Source organism: Malaclemys terrapin, chromosome 3, assembly GCF_027887155.1.
Source record: "Malaclemys terrapin pileata isolate rMalTer1 chromosome 3, rMalTer1.hap1, whole genome shotgun sequence".
NCBI classification, from domain to species: domain Eukaryota; kingdom Metazoa; phylum Chordata; order Testudines; family Emydidae; genus Malaclemys; species Malaclemys terrapin.
In genome coordinates this window covers 38346863-38366640 of record NC_071507.1, presented here as the reverse complement: position 1 = coordinate 38366640, position 19778 = coordinate 38346863, and the positions used below count along the sequence as shown (strand labels likewise).

The following is a 19778-nucleotide window of genomic DNA, read 5'->3' as shown; positions in this document are numbered from 1 at the left end:
GTGTAATAACAGACATTTGCAATAGGCTTGCATTTGATTAACAAACATTGTTAAGGCTGGTCCTCAAAAGGTCAATTTATGAGACTTCAAAATCTTTTTCTTTCCTGCAGAGAGCTATAACCCATATATTAAAATAGAGGAAAACATGAATTATTTGCATTGCATCATTTTAGGAGGCCATCATATCAGCAACCTTCACTTCCAGTGGGAGGGAAAATATAGATAGTTGAATTATTTCATAGGAAAGATGTGAACAGTCACTTCAGCAAACATGGTCTCTTGATTAAAAATTCTTGACTGCATCCTGTCTGTCAACAGCTCCAGTCTTATTTGCTTTGGTGCAACCTGTCTTCCTTGTAAACAAGGTTTCAAAGATGTTGTGAAGACAGATGAATGTCTAAACAGAGAAAACAAAAACCAATTGTACCATAAATCGGTTCTCTTATAGACTCAAACATCTACCTTGACGTTAGACCCGTAAGACTTTGCTTGAATGAATAAAGCTGTTATGCTATAGTTTTCTTTTCATATACCCCGCTGAGTACCTTCATTTGTTACACTTTGTTTCTTTCACTCCTCATCCAGACTGCTGTAGTTATACCTTGTTGACTAAGGGAAGCTGGTAACGGCTTTGGTATCCTAGATCCACTGCTTAGAACAATAGGGAACCAAGAACCTTTCAAAGTTGTGTTTGCCATTTGGCCAGCCCTTGCAAACTCCATCAGCAGAGTTATTTAGAATTGTCAACAAGGCTAGAGGGTGCTTTGGTTTTCTCTTTCTAGCTGGCTATTTTCCAAATGGTATTTACTTGCCTACAGGGTCAATGACCACATTGTTTATCAGCAAAACCCTTCTTTCTTGGGTTGCTCCTGCCCTGCTTAATTTCTGACTCCTCGTTCTTGGCCACCATGGCTCCAACCATTAGGCCTGATAGCCCATGTCCCAGTCTATGACTGCTGGGAAGTCTGCTTTAAATATCAGAACTCATTCCTGGGGGGTTGGTTGCATAGGTCTGACATGAATTGTCAGGTTAGTAATTTAGACTTAAGGTACATCTACACTACAAAACACAAAACGAAAAAACCCTGCAGCAGTGAGTCTTAGGGCCCAGGTCATCCACTCAGGTTTGTGGGGTTTGTGCTAGGAGGGGTAAAAATAGCAGTGTAGATATCCAGGCTTAGGCTGGAGCATTGGCTCTGAGACCCTCCCCCCTCACTGGATTTCAGAGCCAGGCTAGAGCCCAAGCCCACTGCTGTGTTTAGCCCTGTAGTGTGAAGCCCATTAGCAGAGACACTTGACCTGGGCTCTGAGGCTCCCTACCACATGTCTTTTTTTGCAGTATAGATGTACCCTGAGACTTCGAATCTCCTGTGCGTAGTAGCACATGAGGTCACCAAATTTCCCCCTCTTGTCTATCCAGAACAAGATGTTTGCCCCACTGCTGTCTGTCCAGAATAAGTGATATCCAGGTTGGCAGTTGTCCTGCAATAGGTTATTTTTTTGTCCTCTGTGCCTTCTCTTCCCTTAGATTGGATTCCAATCTAAGATGTACCTTGCTTCTGCTATGGGGTAGCTTGATGATCTGGCTAAACCACTGTAGCTGTCTCTGTCCTCCCGTAAGGATTGCATCTTGATGTGGTGGGAAAGCTTGTGTGCTTTGATGACCCTGTGAGCTATGCTAATGGGAGTAGAATTCCTGGTAGGTAGGGCCACCCAAACCACACAGATCAAAAGGTAGGAGCCAGACTAAAGGCAGTCCACCACTCTTCCTGGTAGGAGGTTCTGAGTGAGGCTAAGACCTGCCCAGGCCAGAATGCTTTCTGTTCTGGAAACAGCACAGCAACAAGACCAGTGTTAATAAGCATCATTTTTAATGGTGTAATATGGGACTCTCTCACCATTAATACTGGTAGACGAGATGAACCGTAGCCACAACGTCCAGATCTGGGCTCAGACTTTCCTAAAGTTCAGGCTTCTTTGGATTTGATTTAGGCCTGGCTTTAACTGATAGGATCCACTTTCCTTCTCTTCCCTTTTCTTAAGCCAAAACCAACTCGGTGTTTCTTCTTTGGGGATAGTATATCAGGCTAGAGAGGCTGCTATTATTATTTTATCACAGTAGCACAGTGATGAGGTGCATACCCCCACACATGCCCTGAAAGGCTTAATATGGGCCTGAAGGATACCTGGAAGGAGAGGCAGGCTTAGTTGAGCAAGAGGCTCAACTGGGCCAGAGTAGGCTGGATTATAAAGCCAGGGAGTTTGTAGCAGAAAGGGGACTGCAGGGACAGAGTTTGCAGTCACTCTGAGGGGAAGGTGAAAACCAGGAGGGAGAATAAACCCTGGGGTTATAGTTCTAGAGGGGAGGTCAACTCCAGAGGAGTAGTGGGGAAAGGAAGACAGAGGGCTATTTAGGAAGAAGCTGGGGGAAACAGCAGCAAGGTATCGACTGTTTGTTGTAGGGTCCCTGGGCCGGAATCCAGTGTAGAGCATGGGCCAGGGTTCCCCTACCAGCCCTGGGGCACAGGAGCACTGGAGACGCTGCCCGGACAGACTTTGTTATCTTAGAAGGGGAGGACTACAGTGATGTGGACAGAGGACTGAGGCACAAAGGAGCATCCCGAGTCTTGGAGAGAGAGGGGCCACGGTGTGAGGAAGGGGGTCTCCAGAGGGAAAGTGGGCTAGTACAGGCCGGACGGCATACCAGTAAGAAGTAGCTGCTGGTACTGGCATGTACGCAGCCCACGTTAAAGCGCTGCCGTGGCAGCACTTTAACGTCACTGCCCCTTCCCTCCCAGGGCACCTGACGGAGCCCCAGGCCCTTTAAATCGCTACTGGAGCCCCGGGTGGCGGGGGCTGGGCCGTGTGGAAGGGCTGGCTGGGGGAGGCTGACCCGCCCCTTCCGCCCGAGGCCCTGCACCTTCCGGGGGCTCGGAGCCAAGCTCCCGTACCAGTAAGTAATTTATCTTACTTTCACCTCTGGGGGTATCAGCCCTGAGTGCAGCTAATCCCCAGATGCGGCCCCAAAGAGGCATTCCCAGCGGTGCGTGAACCCCATGACAAGCCCCTAAAGACTAACTTAGATGGGGATCCCACTGAGTTAGTACATATGACCACAGAGTGAGAGAGAGTCCCTCTACCAAAGAGCTTACTGCTGGGAGAAAAACTTTGAAGAAACAGACTCCTTTTGGAAAGTACAGTTATGTTAACATTGAAATGCTTTGTGAAATCCTTCTGATTTCACTGAAATGCTGTTTTAGATGTGGATGGGGGAAAAGAAGGGGGAAATAAGTTCTGAAGATGTCCCATTTTGACATTAGTATAAATTTTGATTTTTCATTTTCAAACAACTTTCTGTTTTGAATTTTTAAAATTGTTTTTATTATAAAATAAAGGCAAAATGAAATGCTTCAGTTTTGTCACAAAGAAACACTTCAATTTGAAACAACTTTTTCCCCAAATTTTCTTCTTTGAGGACTTTTTTGAAATTTCAAAAGTTTTGTTCCTAATTGGAACAAAAACAAATTTTGAAATCTCAAAATATTCCATGAAATGGAATTTGCATTTTCTGCATAGCTCTACTTACTGTCTAAATCAGTGGTGGGCACTGCAGCCCACGGGCTGCATGCGGCCATAAAGGTAATCTGATTGCGGGCCGCGAGACATTTTGCTGACATTGACCGTCTGCAGGCACAGCTCTCTGCAGCTCCCAGTGGTCGCGGTTTGCCGTTCCCAGCCACTGGGAGCTGCAGGTAGCAGCAAGCTGCAAGGACATGCTGGTCTAAATAGACAAGATAGGCAATGGTTGGAGGAAAGGAACAGAACATGCAAGCAGAATGAACAACATGATGTTTTTGCAAAGTCACGTTAGTTCCATGCCTTTTTTTTTTTTTTTTTTGGTGGCGGAGGGAGGATTTTGCTAGAGGACGATTAGAGAAACAGAAAGGAAGGGAGAGGAGACATTGAAGCGTGAAAGGCAAGAAGGGAGGGAAAGCAGGGATGGAGTGTGATCACGGGTGAGACTGAAGTGGAGTGACTGTGCAGAAGTAAATATCCAGTCAGCACGGAGGAGAGAAATGGCCAGAGTAAAAGCTGGGGAAAGCGTCTGAGGATATCACTAATGTCCTTTACTGCAGCTGCTTCTGTGTTTGCTGCCTGCTGGAGTCTCTGGCTGGCTCCTCCCATGAGTTTCTCTCAGTCTCAAACCAACCTGGTCAGTAGGGGCCCTGGTACCCACAGAAGTAGGGGCTCACCCTTTTTATACCAGATTTGGCAATTCTTACCAAGATACTTCTCATACTCAGAGCACTGTACTGACTCCTCCTACACTACTGTGAGGGGAGGGTGGTATTATCCCCATTTTACAGAGGAGAGGCAAAATGACTTACTTGGGGTTACACAGCAGGTCAGTGGCAAAGCCAGGATTAGAACCCAGGTGTTTTAGACTCTTGTTTTAACCCTGAGTTTTCTCCTCAAGACCTGCTACCTTTTAAAATATGATATGCCATTGGCAGAGCCTCATTACCATGACTGCCAACCTTAGGGAAGACTGTCAAGAAGCAGGGCAAAGACCCCAAACTGGTGGTATGTTCTATAATTAGACTACCAACCCAGTCGCAAATGTGAACTCTTGAAGCACTACCAAGTCTTACCATGGAGACAGAAACACTGGAATGTCCAAGGGAACTATCTTGCCACCTAGGCAAGCTGCACTTAGTGCTAGTCGGTTGCTATACCAAAGATCTCAAAATATTCAGGTTGCTCCCAGTCCAGTCACTTATCCCAGGTCAATTTTACTTTCGATCTCTCACAAAAGACAATGCTTGTAGCCAATCCTGTAAAAATTAAGAAATCTATAGTTAGTTTTAGAAAAATAAATGAGTTATTACAAGGTTTAAAGTAGGCAAGAATATATACACAAATGAGTTAGTCTATAGTTTTAAAAGGTGACAGAGTTGTAGTAATCTGTCAGTTCTGAATGTCTTTCAGGGCTAACCCAAGTTGACCCAGGGATCTCTACTTCTGGTTCATAACTCTAGTCCTGTGAGAATTCAAACAGCAAAAGAGAGAGATCAACATTTTTCAGCTGTTTCTAGTTCCTCCTTCCAGAATTCGAGCTGATGGGATGAGACCTTTTGCATATAGCCTCTTCATCAGGGGTGGCTCTATGTATTTTGCTGCCCCAAGCACGGCAGTCGGGCGGCTTTCGGCGGCATGCTTGCGGGAGGTCCGCCGGTCCCGAGGCTTCAGCGTACCCACCGCCGAATTGCCACCGAAGCCAGGGGTCCGGCGGACCTCCCACAGGCATGCTGCTGAAGGCTGCCTGACTGCCGCCCTCACAGCAACCAGCAGGCCGTCCCCCGCGGCTTGCCGCCCCAGGCACGTGCCTGGTGCGCTGGTGCCTGGAGCTGCCCCTGCTCTTCATCAGTGTATTGTGATGTCCCACAATGGCCCATTTAGCTTTGTTTAGAGGACAATCCTTCATGACTGGCTTCACAGTTTCAGAGCAAACATTTTTTTTTTTACAGTTATGAAGCAAAAACTTAAACATTACTTTAAAGCACGTGAGAAAGATGCTACAAGTAAGATTAATGCATGCAGCAACTTACAAGTATTTCATAAAGTTTAAAAACATTGTTATAAGTTCAATACCTATCTTAACCATACTTAAGCATACACAGGTGAAAGAGACTGGTTTCCAGCAATGAATTTGACCGTGCTCAGCTGAGGCCTAAAGTCCTGGCAACAGTTGGCACCTGGTCTGCCAGCGTCACAGCCATGATATTGTGAGATCAAAGACTTTGCCAGCTCAAAGTTTCATAACTCAATTAGTGACGTTGACTCTGGTCCTAGGAATAACGATGCCTGATCAAATTTATGCCACTGCATCTCCAGTGATTGGATTTGATCCACTTGATTTTTCCCACTGCAAACTAAGTGATTCCACCAAGCCCTTTTTGGCCTGATTCCATGTCCATTTCCACACGTTGTCCTCTACTCCCTCAATACCTATCCCTGAGAAATGGAAATGTCATATTCATCCTCTCTCCCACACGTTGCCAGCACCCTTCATCTTAAAGAAAACATTGTTTTAAAAAGGATTCAAATGAGGAGTTAGTATTCTCCAGTTTGTTTCCAAGTCACAGCATTCACTGCTACAATTGGATCTCGCAGTCGGGTCAGATTGTTTTATAACCTCTGCTGTAAATTTGAGCAAGCTACTGTTTTAGTAGCTTGGTGCATTATTTTAAATTGCCTGGATTTTGCTCATGCTGCACCCAGTGATCAGTAGGGATGGAGGTGAACTCAGCCTGTAAAGGCACATCTGTTATGCAGGATTTTACATTCTGTCAGCTCTAAAAAGATCTGTATTCTAAGATACAGTAGTTGGTAGGACAGTGCCTGGAAGGGTTTTATAAAGTGAGACTTCTAGAAGGCACCAAGATTGCTGAGGTAATTTTTTTTTTTTTTTTTTTTTTTAAGTGAGAACATTTTTCTTTTATCATTATTCTTCTGGATCAGCTCGATAGAGTTATCCAGCTCCAGCCCTGTCAATGCAAACAGGAATTGAGAGCAGCTTCTTTCCCACGGGCTTATTGGCTCAGTTCTGCGATATGAAGGGAAGCAAGAGCTGGGCCTGAGGGGTCTTTCCCTATCTCCCACCACCTTCAGTTCTCCTTCACTAGAGAAGGATCAGGAAGAGTTAGGTTGCCTTCCTTGTCCTGGATTCTGCTTCGGTGTGCATATAGGGGTGGGAAATAGAAGGAAAATGAGCTATGAAAAGAGCCACCCAATTATTCTGGGAAGACAGAATGATAGGCTGGAAGAAGCTATCATGCTTCACTTATCTTTTTCAGTGGAAGGGAGCAGTATGGTGATATCCAAATACCATAGTGATGAATGGATTAAATCTCTTGCCACATGACAAAGTTTGAAATCTACTTATAATCTTAGATAGTTGTTCTCATGACTGAAAAACTAAAGGGGAACCCACAGAGGAGAAGTTAAGCAGAGTTCTCAGATATCATAGGCCATGTGCTAATGGCTCATCCAAGGTAGAACCATTTTCAGACCATGCTTCAAAACAATGAAGCACGGCTTCTAAAGAAAATATCAGGGACAGATCTCTACATGCAGGAAATCCACTGATACTGGGCCAGAAAGTGGACACATGACATCTGCATTTTAGTGGGTGGTTAGTGCTTTGTTAGGATGCTATGGATGTGTAAATAGTATATGTGTATGCCATGTGTGTATATAATTTATAATTGCATGACACTTTTATATTTGTTGCTGATCAGTTGAATGTATATCTTGTTTATCTTCAATTTTTATTTGATTCTGTATTTCTGCGGGATCTTAATTCTCTAAGCATTTTGGGCAAAAGATTGGGCTAAATGCTTGGTTGGAGAAAACAGGTATTATTCGGTTGAAATCAAAGGAGACACACTGATTTACAACAGCTGAGGAGCTGGCCTTTAAATATTTTTCAGTGAGAGATCATAGTCTTCAATTAAAAACTGATTATGCTGCACTAAGGTACTGCATAGACTGAACCATACCCACTAACTGCACCATCTTGCAAACTTGTGAAACCCACTAGTTTATGGGTGAAGGAAATCCTAATCCAAACATCTTATTTACATCCAAATATACACATGAGTCTTAACTTCCCATATTGTTTTTTAATTGGCCATAGTAAGGAATGAGTGTTAGGATCTGAAACGGATTATAAATCTAAAAAAGATCTTGGATTAATTGCATCATTTTGTTTTTATTAGTGTTCTAATGGATCTCTCTCTCTCTCTCTCTGTATTAATTCCCACCCAAAACTAAATTTCATTATGATCATCCTCACTATACCCTCACCTTGTACTATCCAAAAGGCATTGCTCTGAAACAAAGATAGCATAGTGTATTATTTTTAACTCTGATCTAATTAATACTGTGTGTACATTATTGGAATCAGCACAGCAAGTCCTTTGTATTTCATGTCACAGTGGATGTTTGCTGTGTGCTGTCATTATGAGGAACACATTTCTTGCACATGTCCCGTATGATGGTGATTTTAAAATGCTTCTCATTGCACTAGAACTTTCTGTGACATCACAGAAAGCACAACTCTAATTGCCACACAGGATGATCTCATTTCTGTTCAATTACATTGCTTGAAAAATTGTGTGACTGGTGGTCTGAACTCCAGTTCCCAGTGGAGAGGTGTCCACTTAAAAACTACCACCACAACTGCTGCCCTATTGGCAGTCTCAACATAGAAACCATGGCTTGAATGACCAAAGAGATTTAACTCCCCTTCTGCACCCAGGCGTTCCAGGTCTGTTTGAGTCACAGTGGCAGGGCAATATGGGGAAGCTACCACTTCCACAGGCTGTGCTACACCTGTTCAGCCATAAATCTAGGACTGGCAACTGTCAGAAGCACTTAGGCTCTCACTCAGCCCAGTACACAGGCATGTGCATAAGTCCTATTGATGTCAATGGGATTTACACAGGTGCTAGGGTTGCCAACTTTCTAATCACACAAAACCAAACAACCCTGTCCCACCCCTTGCCTGAGGCCCTGCCCATGCCCCGCCCCTTCTCTGAGTCACCACCCCCCACTTGATCCATCTCCCCTCCTCGGTCACTCGCTCTCCCCCCCACACACACTTTCACTGGGCTAGGGTGTGGGGGTGGGGTACAGGAGGAGGCTGAGGGCTCTGGCTGGGGGTGCGGGCTCTCGGGTGTGGCCAGGGATGAGTGGCTTGGGGTGAAGGAGGGGGCTCTGGGCTGGGGCCAAGGGGTTCAGAGTGCGGGAGCAGGCTCAAAGCTGGGGCAGAGGGCTGGGGCATGGTGGGGGGTGATGAGGGCTCCAGCTGCAGGCTCTAGGGTGGGGCCTGGGATGAGGGCTTTGGGTGAAGGAGGGGACTAAAAAATAGAGTGCCTAGGGCAAACTAATCATGATAAACCGGACATTGTTAGATTCTTTTGCAGTAGTTGCACTGCCAAGGACTAAAATGTTAAGCGCCTAGGGCAAACAAATCATGAAAAACCTATTGTTAATATTCCTGTTCTGTTCAAAATAAATGTTTACATGTTTAAAACACTTACTGACTGATCCTTCCCCTGATTCAGGGTCTGGGTTAACGCCTGGGGACGGTTGGTAGGGGATCTCTGTGAGGGTGATGAAGAGATCCTGGCTGTCTGGGAAATCAGCGTTGTAAGCGCTGTCGACTGCCTCATCCTCCTCCTCACCTTCATCTTCCCCGTCCGCTAACATCTCTGAGGAAGCGGCCGTCGACAATATCCCATCCTCAGAGTCCACGGTCAGTGGTGGGGTAGTGGTGGCGGCCACACCTAGAATGGAATGCAGTGCCTCGTAGAAACAGCATGTCTGGGGCTGGGATCTGGAGCGTCCCTTTGACTCTTTGGTCTTCTGGTACGCTTGTCTCAGCTCCTTGATTTTCACGCGGCACTGCGTTGCATCCCAGCCGTATCCTCTCTCTGTCATGGCTTTTGAGATCTTCTCGTAGATCTTTGCATTCCGTCTTTTCGATCTCAGTTCCAAAAGCACGGACTCATCACCCCACACAGCGATCAGATCCAAGACTTCCCGATCAGTCCATGCTGGGGCCCTGTTTCTATTCTGAGATTGCATGGTCACCTCTGCTGGAGAACTCTGCATCATTGCCAGTGCTGCTGAGCTCGCCACGATGTCCAAACAGGAAATGAGATTCAAACTGCCCAGACAGGAAAAGGAATTCAAATTTTTCCGGGGCTTTTCCTGTGTGGCTGGTCAGAGCATCCGAGCTCGGACTGCTGTCCAGAGCGTCAACAGAGTGGTGCATTGTGGGATAGCTCCCGGAGCTATTAGCATCGATTTCCATCCACACCTACCCTAATTCGACATGGCCATGTCAAATTTAGCACTACTCCCCTCGTTGGGGAGGAGTACAGAAATCGAATTTAAGAGACCTCTATGTCAAACTAAATAGCTTCGTTGTGTGGACGGGTGCAGAGTTAATGTGATTTAACACTGCTAAATTCGGCATAACCTCCTAGTGTAGACCAGGCCTTAGAAAAGCAGAGCAGTGTTTATAGCAAGATAGTGCTTAAGCACAAGATTGTGCCAACTTTGCTCACATTGAATAATACCTTACTCAACAAGATGTCTAGGGTTAGCATATGTCTGTGTTTTCCTGGACACAGCCTCTTTTTTCAGCCTTCTTTCTCTCTCCAGGGGGATTTTAAAATAACAGGAAATGTCTGTGGTTTTTGCAGGGCAGAGAAGCTGCTACTCAGAAAGAGCCCCAATAGGTCCACTTCCTAATTAGTCCTTCCCCTGCCTCTGCAGATGATTGGTCCATTCCCCTGCAAGCCAGAGCTGCTGGATTCCGCCCACCTAGACCCTAGCTCCCAGACTTGGGGATGGGGTCCTACAGGGAGGTGCTGACTGACAGCTGGCACTGCATCCTGGGCTTGCATCAGCCACCCTGCTACTGTGACAGTGGGTGACACTGCCCCCGACTTCTAGTGAGTACCCCTGGCACAGGTATCCTCTCCAGCTTCCCCCAAATACCCCTCCCAATACACACACACTCCTCCAGCACCTCCAGGTTCCTGCCCCCCCCCCACCCTCAATTTCTCCCCCCAGCGGTGTCCTCTTTTTGGAAACTTGAAATATGGTAACCCTAAAAATGTCCCACTCACTTGAGTAGAACTAATCTGCAAGAGTCACAGTGGCAGCATTGGGCCCATTTTTATAACTGGGTTGATGGAGGTAGAGGGAGGTTAAGAAATCTGGCAAGGGTCAAAGACTAAGTCTCTCAAACTAGATTTCAAAGCCAGGGGTCTCACCATTTCCATCCCTTTTCAGTGACTACCTCCTGCAACGTAAGGCCCAGATTCTGCAAACTGGCATGACTCATGTGAGGATGTCAGAGGGATCATTTGTAGTAGTGAGAGAATCTTGGAGAGATTTAATTCTAAATAAATAAAGGAGGTGAGACTCCGCTTGGATTTCTTCCATGCCTGTCCAGCCCCTGCTGTTTCACTGAGGTCACTGGGATCAGGTGCTGTTAGCATCTGATATTTTTAGTATTAGGGATCAAGTTGCACAGTTTTGGAAGTCTTGTTCATAATGAATCACAACTGTTTGCTCAAATTGTAGTAGTGCTAACCTTGTGCAGTTTCACCAAATAGACTTGTCCTGAGGAGTAAAGAGGCTTCGGCTACAATGACCAAATGTCTCCTATGAAACAAATTTCACTATGAGAATCTTACAAGAAACTGCTTGTGGATAAACACTGACTAGGGCACAGATTTATTTAGCATAAATGAATACAGCAATGAAGAGATTTAGCATTACTGTAGACGACAAGGTTTCTTAGAATATCATATTTAAGGTAAGCAAATTACACATTCAGCTTACAGAGAAGTTGCAATAGCTTAAGTGGCTGCAAATGGAAACTCAATGTGCAATTATAGTAAACCCAACCCAAATGTCAGCATTTTTCAACCAGAATGGCTTTTCTCCCCAGACGAAGAATGCCAAGGTGTCTTTTTGCACCCTTAGCTATATTAGACCAGTCCTTTGTTCATTACCTGCAACTGGAGTTCCCCTCTCCCACTGCTGTTCACCTCTTTCTGTTAATTTTCTTCTCTTTAAATCCCTGGCAATCTCTTCATCAGCATTTGACTCAGTATGCAAACAGACTCCCTGGTGAACAGTCCCATGCAACTGTCCACCAGGGAGACAAGTGTCTCCCACCCCTGTGGTTTGGAACTTGTCTTAAGGCATGCTACTTCTGGGGGTATGTCTACACTGCAATTAAACACCTGCAGCTGGTCCTTGCCCACTGATTCAGGCTCACAGGGCTTGGGCTAAAGGCTATTTAATTGGAGTGTTACTGCACCCCGAGTTCTGGGACCCTCCCCTTCATGGGATCCCAGAGTTTGGGCTCCGGCCCATGCTCAAACATCTACACCACAATTAAATAGCCATTTTGTCCAAGCCCTGTGAGCCCAAGTCAGCTGGCATGGGCCAGCCACAGGTATCTAATTGTAGTATAGATGTAACCTGGGTGGACCTGCCTTTAACTACAAGGCCATTTGAGCAGAATTTCAATTATATATTGTAGCCTTTATGGTCTAATTGATAGGGTTTAACAGAGTTGGGACTTATGCCTTATAGAGTGGTGATGATTGATGAGGGTTTGGTCTCCTGATTGGCTACAGTATTGAGAGCAACAAGGTGAATATCACCAGATCATTAGAGTGAGAGACCCTAGGAGCACACGAGGAACAGTCACAAGTAATCACATATCCATTTATTAAGAATTTCATTAAGCAGGTAAATGCCCCAGTCATTGACCCATAACAGAAGAAAATGGGATAATATAGAATGTACTGCATGAATACTTGCACTACTCACATCTCCATGTGGGGTACATTGGAATATGGATGATCATCAGGTGGCTATCAGTTAAGCATTTCCTGATGCATCCCCTCCCGGCACAGACACAGAGTGGTGCCTTTTATTATAAATTATACTAATGCCCACTGAGGTTCATACATATGCACAAAATGTTCCACTTCTTTCCCTTGTTTGTACTTCCACACCCCACTAACTTTGGGGTGCCCCATTTTCACAGGCTAAATATTTAATTCCTCATGTACTCATTAACATTTACATCAATGAATCACCATAGCAACTTGAAGTTAACTTATTGCTAACACTCTATATCTACAAAAAATTCCCCCAAACATTACAACCCATTTTAATTGGTATCTTGCAGTTTTAACTGCCACAATGTGATACAGTAAATATCTTTAAGTGCTTATGTTTGGGAAAAATGTAACAGCACATTTTATGATACAAGGTTATCCTCATGTTAATCTATTTCTAGGCCTGAGGCCTTTTGTTCCAGCCTTAATCTATACTAAATCATTTGTTTCTGTAATAAGCCAATACACACCTGTTAATCTTATACCCCACTAACATTCTATTTACTCCTAACCACACAAGCTAAAAACTAAATGACAAATCCTATTATTTGCCTCTTAGCTACCATGTACATAACTATTATGTTGATCCAGGTGACACAGGCTTTCAGTAGAGACTTTACATGATGCTTTTTGGTGAACTAGTATGTAAATACCAGACCCTGGGGATCCCTGTAGCCCTTCTGCACCCTGAGTCCTCTGCCAGTTGACATCCAGAGGTCCTTGGGTCACACATACATATAGTCCCTACTCGTTCCAATTGCCTCTTTTGGGGTACTCGACAGACCATATAACAATCCTGTAAGATACTGGCTGAAATGTCACCACCTCTCAGGGATAGGCTGCAGAATCCATTTAACAGGTGCATTGTGATGCTAAATTAAATAGCAGTTTTGAATAAGTGAAATCCTGTGCAATTAAATCATGCAGTGCAAATCAAGTCCTGTTCCTAGTGAAGTCATTGGAAGTTTTTCCATTAATTTCAATGGCATCACAATTTGGCCTTGTATGCATAAAGGGCCTGAGGAGGGCTGGTTGAAATTTTTCTGTCTAAACCCTTTTTAATGGAAAATTGGATTTAAACATTTTTTTTCCAGAAAGTGTCTCCTTTCCTTTAAAATTTTAGATTCTTCAGCAGAAAACTGAAACCCCAAAAAGAGTGGTGGTGGTGGTATTGCTGTGTTTTTTGTTTTTTCCATTTTTCAACTAAAAGGCAAAAAAATGCTCACAGGAAAAAAATAATGTTTTTCCAACCAGCACCATTCCACTAGGACCCCTTTTCTTCTTGGAAACACAGAGTAAAAAGAATAGGCGTTGTTTATAGGAAAATACTAATTTGTCACGTGAAAGTTACTGAACAAACAACAAAAGACGACAAATCCACAAGCAGCAGTGCTTGCAGTCTGTCTTAAAATCACAAAGTATTACAAGCAGTGCCATTGCTGCCTTGATGTATTGCAGACAGAGGCACTCTACCAATTAACCTTTCATGTCACTTTGCTCACATCAAATGCTCCTTGATGCCAATGCTTTGAGAATGTTGTTGTTGCAGATGCAGGCATTGCACATTGTTGAAAACAACCGTTTTCCCCCCTCCCATGTTTCACTGGCAATGAGCATTTAAGGATACCCATTACTAGTAATTTGCAAGTGAAATCTGAAGCTAGTTATTCCTTAAATACACCTGAATATATTCATTCTTAACATGCTAAGAGATATTAACATAAGCTCCAGATTGTATTTGTGCACCTTCATGTACAGAATAGTGTTACTGGAGAAGTTAATTAAAAACAGTGTAAATATTTTATGCAGTACTTTATAGAGACACACAGAAGGGGGAATGATCATGCAGCAGGCTGGGTAGAGCTAGGTCTCCTGATTCCTAGTCCAGAGATCTAACAACTGTCCCCGATGCCTCTAGTTTTGAGTAGGTATTTATTTTTCACTTGTTTTTTTCAATTTTATGCACTAAATATAAGAGATCAATATTATTTTAAAAGTAGTAAACTACTCCCTTGTGGTGGGGCGATGACTCACTGGTGTGGCACCTCCTGCTGGTTGTCTAGGGAATCAGCTCTCCAGCTTCTGGAGCACCCTCTGCAGGCCAGTGTCTCTCCTGCTGCTGGCCCCCGTGTCCCTCCTGGACCCCATTACCCTTCTGGATTAGGGTTCTGCCCCCTGGCAGTACCCCCTCAGTCTGGGTCTCCCCACCCAGGGGAACCCCCAAACTCCTATCCCTCCCTTGCCTCAGTGGCTACTGCCAGTCACTAGCTAGCCCCCACTCCCTTGGGCAGACTGCAGTCTGTAAACCACTCATCATTGGCAAGGGGGGTTTGAACCTGTTGCCTTTGCCTAACCCTGGGCTGCACCCCTGCAACCCCAGTACCTTTCCTGGCCTTTAGCAAGGCCTGCAGCCTGGGGGTTCTCCAGGCTGGAGCTCCCCAGCTCCTCTAGCCTTTCCCTAGCCCTGCTCCACTCTAGGTACTGTGCTCAGCTACCAGGCAGCCAGGTCCTTCTCTCTCTACTGCTAGAGAGAGTGTCTTTTCTAGTTTCTGGCCCTCAGCCCTCTTATAGGACCAGCTGTGGCCTGATTGGGGCGCGGCCTCACCTGTGGCTGCTTCCCCAATCAGCGTCTCTTTTCCCCTCTGCAGCCCTCTCCAGGGCTATTTTAACCCCTCCGGGCAGGAGCCACCCCGCAACATCCCCACACTGGCTAAAGGGCCTAGTCTATTATTCTATGTACATTATGCATACTATACCACTTATTCACACCAGTATAACAGAGAGAAGATTCTGACCAATCTGTTACCCATGAATAGTTTGAGTTCACGGAGACTCTTTCTTTGGTCCTAACTATGCACATTGAGCCCCTTCATTATATGATTTAAGGAAAGGGAGAAAAGAGATGAGGAAAAGAAGAAAAATCACAGTCTAGCATTATATATGCACTATTCTACAGATTCACAGCAGTTTATTTTCATACTCTCGAAGTTGCCACACTTATTTTTAATTATTGGTATTACATTTTATGTGCAATAGATGTTTCTACCACTTTACCGTTATTGCGATTTGTTAGTTTGTTTTCTTGTTTCATGGGAGTTTGTAGTTTTTGTCTTGCTTGATTGTTTGCACAGTTAGGGTTACTGTCACTGAGGTATCCTGCAATAGCAACCATCCTGTGGTGTGGTTGAAAGGTTTTTATTTAAAATGCCCAAACAGCAGTGGTGATAGATCAGTGGTGGAATGCTAGCTACAGTCCATACCAATGCCATCAGTGGCAAGCTGTGCTTAAAAAAATCCATGGCATAACATCCAAAAAGAGATGGACTTTGAGGAGCGATTTGAAAGAGGAAAGTGCAGTCACATTGGAAGGGACAGGCATAGGAACAGTTCCAGAGAGAGTCACACAAGTGAGAAAAGGAGGCAGAGGGGCATGATGGTGATTACAGTGTGGAGCTTATAATAGAGCACAGGAAGGCCATATCAGATGCAGGCAGAGGTAGATTCATGGGGAGCTTTGAACTAAGGTTGTGTTATTAGTTTGTCTTACACCGAAGTGCATCTGTCCATTACTGAGTGATGAAAGCTCAAGAGATGCACCATCCACGCTAGACCAGTTTTACAGGATCAGCGTGCTAAATTCACTGAATAGTTCAACTTGCATGAAATGTGACCATGCCACTACTTGTATAAACAGAAACACAATGGAAAGTACACATGGAATACGATCAGGCATAGCTGATACAGAGTCCTTGAAAGCCTGTAGTAAATACTCTCATTTAAAGACTTTCACCTGTTGCTGCAAATCATTCATACCAATGACATGTCTGTTGAGACTCTGATCCCTGACGCAGAGTGAAGAACATCAAAGAAAGATGTGAGCAGATCAAGTCTCAGGTAGGCATTGCATCCCTGTTACGGATGAAAGAAATGTCAGGAAGTTACAAAACAGGTGGAATTAGGATATCACCTCCACAGCACTAGTGACGTGACAAATATTAGCAGATTGAGCTGTCGGCTCATGTGAAGTCACAAAGGAGGTGTTTCAAAAAGAACATTTTCTGTTCTGCTGCTATAATACCATGTGAAACATTGTACGGAACCTCTCCTGCGATCTTCACTCAAATGAATCTCCCATTGATTTCAATAGGAATTTTACCTGAGCAAAGATTGCAAAATCTGGCCATACAGATGATAATAGATTAAAGTGTGTGCAGTAAAATGTCCATGAAACTAGTCAACTTTAGTCAAAAGTTCAGATGCACTATCTCTTTCATGTATTATTCACCATACACATTATTTATATCCACCCATCTTCTTCCCCTCAAATGTCTATATTTCTGACATGTAAACACGCTATCCTCCCTGCATAGTTATTCTGCATTTACTTTTAAATATAATATACACTCATTTTAAATAGGAGAGGTTTCATCCCATGTGTGAACTGCATTCTTAAAATGAAGGCAAGCATATTTATGATCAGAGCCAACAAGTCTGCAAACATATCATTTGGGAATCTAATATCAGGTCAATTTTGGTGATGTTCATCTGCCTGAGTGCTGTATAATCTACAGTTATTGAACCAAAAAAAAATCTATTGGAAAGTGTGCTGCAAAACACTATCATTTCAAGGCCACCAAATTATAACATTCTACATGTTAACAGTATGAAAATATATGGAAACTGAAGTCAGCTTGCAAATCAAATACAAAGACAGTACAATGTGTAGGTTCTTCTGATTTTTTTTTAAAATATAATTTTAAATTTAACAAATTTCCTTACAATGCTGAAATAAAGGGCTTGACCCTAATATCACCCCCATTAATTTTACATTTGTGAAACTCCATTGACTTCAATGGAGCGATTCCTGATTTACAGCTGTGTAAGTGACATTAAAACCAGACCCAAAGAATTCCATAATTTTACAACATTCACTGATTCAAAGACTAGAACAATGTTTAAAATTTAAGCCATAAGAAAATTGGCCTCCATGTAAGCAAATGTTTCAGAGAACATTACCTGAGGTTGAGATTTATAATGAATCCGTAAATCAGGTGAGCCATATTTTGTTACAGTTTTGCATGGTTTTACTCATCTTATCTACATAAGGGTTTTATAGTGCCACCCATCACGATAGTGTCTGAACACCTTCCATATAAAATCAATAGCAATAATGAAGTCCCTGCTGAATTTTATGGAGTCTCTGGTACTTCTCCCTTTTTAGGGTAAAATCTTTGCGTGGAATAGGTTTTGTGGTTTCGGTTTTAAAATTTTATTAATGTTTTTGTGTGGTGGTTTTAGCTGGACTGACTTCATTTTTTAAAAAAAAATCTGTTTGCTTTTTTTTGGGGTGTCAGTGATGTGTGATTCTTATGTGTGTAATGGTCTTTTCAAAGAGGAAGGTTTTGCAATGTTTCCTAACAGACATACTGTGGATTTACCTACTCTCCTCTAGAAGTTTGTGCCATAGCAGGATCCCTTAACTGAGAATGCTGTGACCCCACCTCTTATGCACTGTGTCCTGGGCTTTGTGAACTGCATTAACCCAGAAGAGCACAGCTGTCACAGCCATTCATAGATTAGAATTCGGTCTTTGATGTAGCTGGGGCTTGATCCATTAATTGCCTTGAAAATAAGGACCAAGACCTTGACCTGGCACTAGAAGCTGAGTGAGAACTAATGGGCCAGATATTCTCACAGCAGCCTGAGCCATGTAGAAGACGGGCAGCTGTATTCTCTAGCAGCTGGAGCCTGAGAGTCGTCTTCACATTTAGCTTCAGATACAGTGAATTACAGTCTGTCCTGGAGATTACAAATACATGGATCATTGTAGCCAGGTTTTATCCTGGGAGGAAGGGATAAACTTTCCTAGTAAGCTAGGTGTCAAAGGCAGAAGTTTTAGCTACTGATTCTACCTAGCCATCCAAGCTTAATAAAGAGTCAAACAGGACCACAATGCTTTGATGAATGGGGCCTGTGAGCCTTCAAGGAAGGTGGAGACAATGTCTCCGCTAGCTGTCGTCTTTTACACATTCTGATATTCTAGTTGCGTCAGGGTACAACACTCTCTACCCTAGGCTGGCATGACATAAAGAGTGCTGTCTGCTTAGGGCTAGACAGCTTTGGCCAATAAGACTCTTCACAGGCACAGATGTCTTGCTAGGGGATCCTGGTGCAGCACTGAGGCTTTCTCGGGGGCCTTCCTAACGTCCCTTTGTAATGTATGGTTTGTGCATATTAGGATCCAGTTCTTGTTGTGCTGTCCTAATAAACAATAATGGAGTATGATGTTCATACAGATAAGGAAGCTTTGCCATTTTTTCTATATTCTCTGGTAATGTTTGTGAATTATTTTCATTGCTCCTTTCTCCTTCTTCACCAGTTACAGCTCTCAGAAGTGAAAAAACTTGATTCAGCATGTGAGGAATGTCACAGTGAAGAGGCACAAATCATGGAGAAGAGAGGGACAAAGCATGGGCACCTTTGAACTAGAGCTTGCCATGAGCTGCATAATGTAGATCCTGATGTAGAATGTCACGAAAGTTCAGAGGTATTTTGATCTATTATACATGAGTCAGCTGTGACACTGTGACCCAGATTACAAAGCTCTCCTGCCCCTAATTCTGGTATATTCAGATCTGAGGGCACTAAGTTGGGCTCATTTCAACTCTGAACAGAGCTCTTTTAAGGTCTGCCGATAATGGAACCTGGGAATTTGGTCTACCACCAAAACTGTGTCTGCAATACCGTCATATACTTTTCATCATCTCTTTTCACATCACTGCTGATTATCATTGATGTTGGCTTGAAAGCCATTCTCCCTTGTAGTCATCCCAACACCACCGCTTACAGACCTCCCCACCTTTCCCCCGCCATATTGTGTTATGCACATGTTTGCAACTGCTAGTCAGTAACGCAGGCAAGTTTTATGGCTAATGGGTTGGTGCCTAGAGCCCAAACCGCTGGCAGGAATTGGGAAGTTAATTATTTTCTATTAAGTTGAAATCCTGCCTCAGTGGGAGTTTTGCCATTGACTTCAATGGAGTTAGGATTTCACCATTAGACTCTCAGAGATTGTGTCTAACAAAAGAAAATGTCGCAACTTGATGTACTGCCAATTTGTGAAACTTTGATTTAAAGTTGCTGCAGCACTATTTTAGCACCCTTATGTTAGCATATGGGCAGCCCCTTGCAGCAGCGTTCTGACCCCATCCGCCACCTGGGCTTGCTATCACTCTTCTTTTACCTAATGAGCAATAGATTATTATTTTTATTGAC

The 19778-nt window shown here is 43.9% G+C and overlaps 1 long non-coding RNA gene across 1 annotated transcript in view; it reads right to left on the bottom strand.

The window, feature by feature from the left end:
• Window positions 1–310: 310 nt before the first annotated feature.
• The window catches only part of LOC128834824 (uncharacterized), a 31943-nt gene continuing 12475 nt past the window's right edge, over window positions 311–19778 (bottom strand). The window contains exons 2-4 of the long non-coding RNA XR_008444493.1: window positions 16294–16412; window positions 4653–4835; window positions 311–397 (exon numbers count right to left, since the gene is read on the bottom strand). This is a non-coding gene — a long non-coding RNA (uncharacterized LOC128834824). The remainder of the gene's footprint in view (window positions 398–4652; window positions 4836–16293; window positions 16413–19778) is intronic.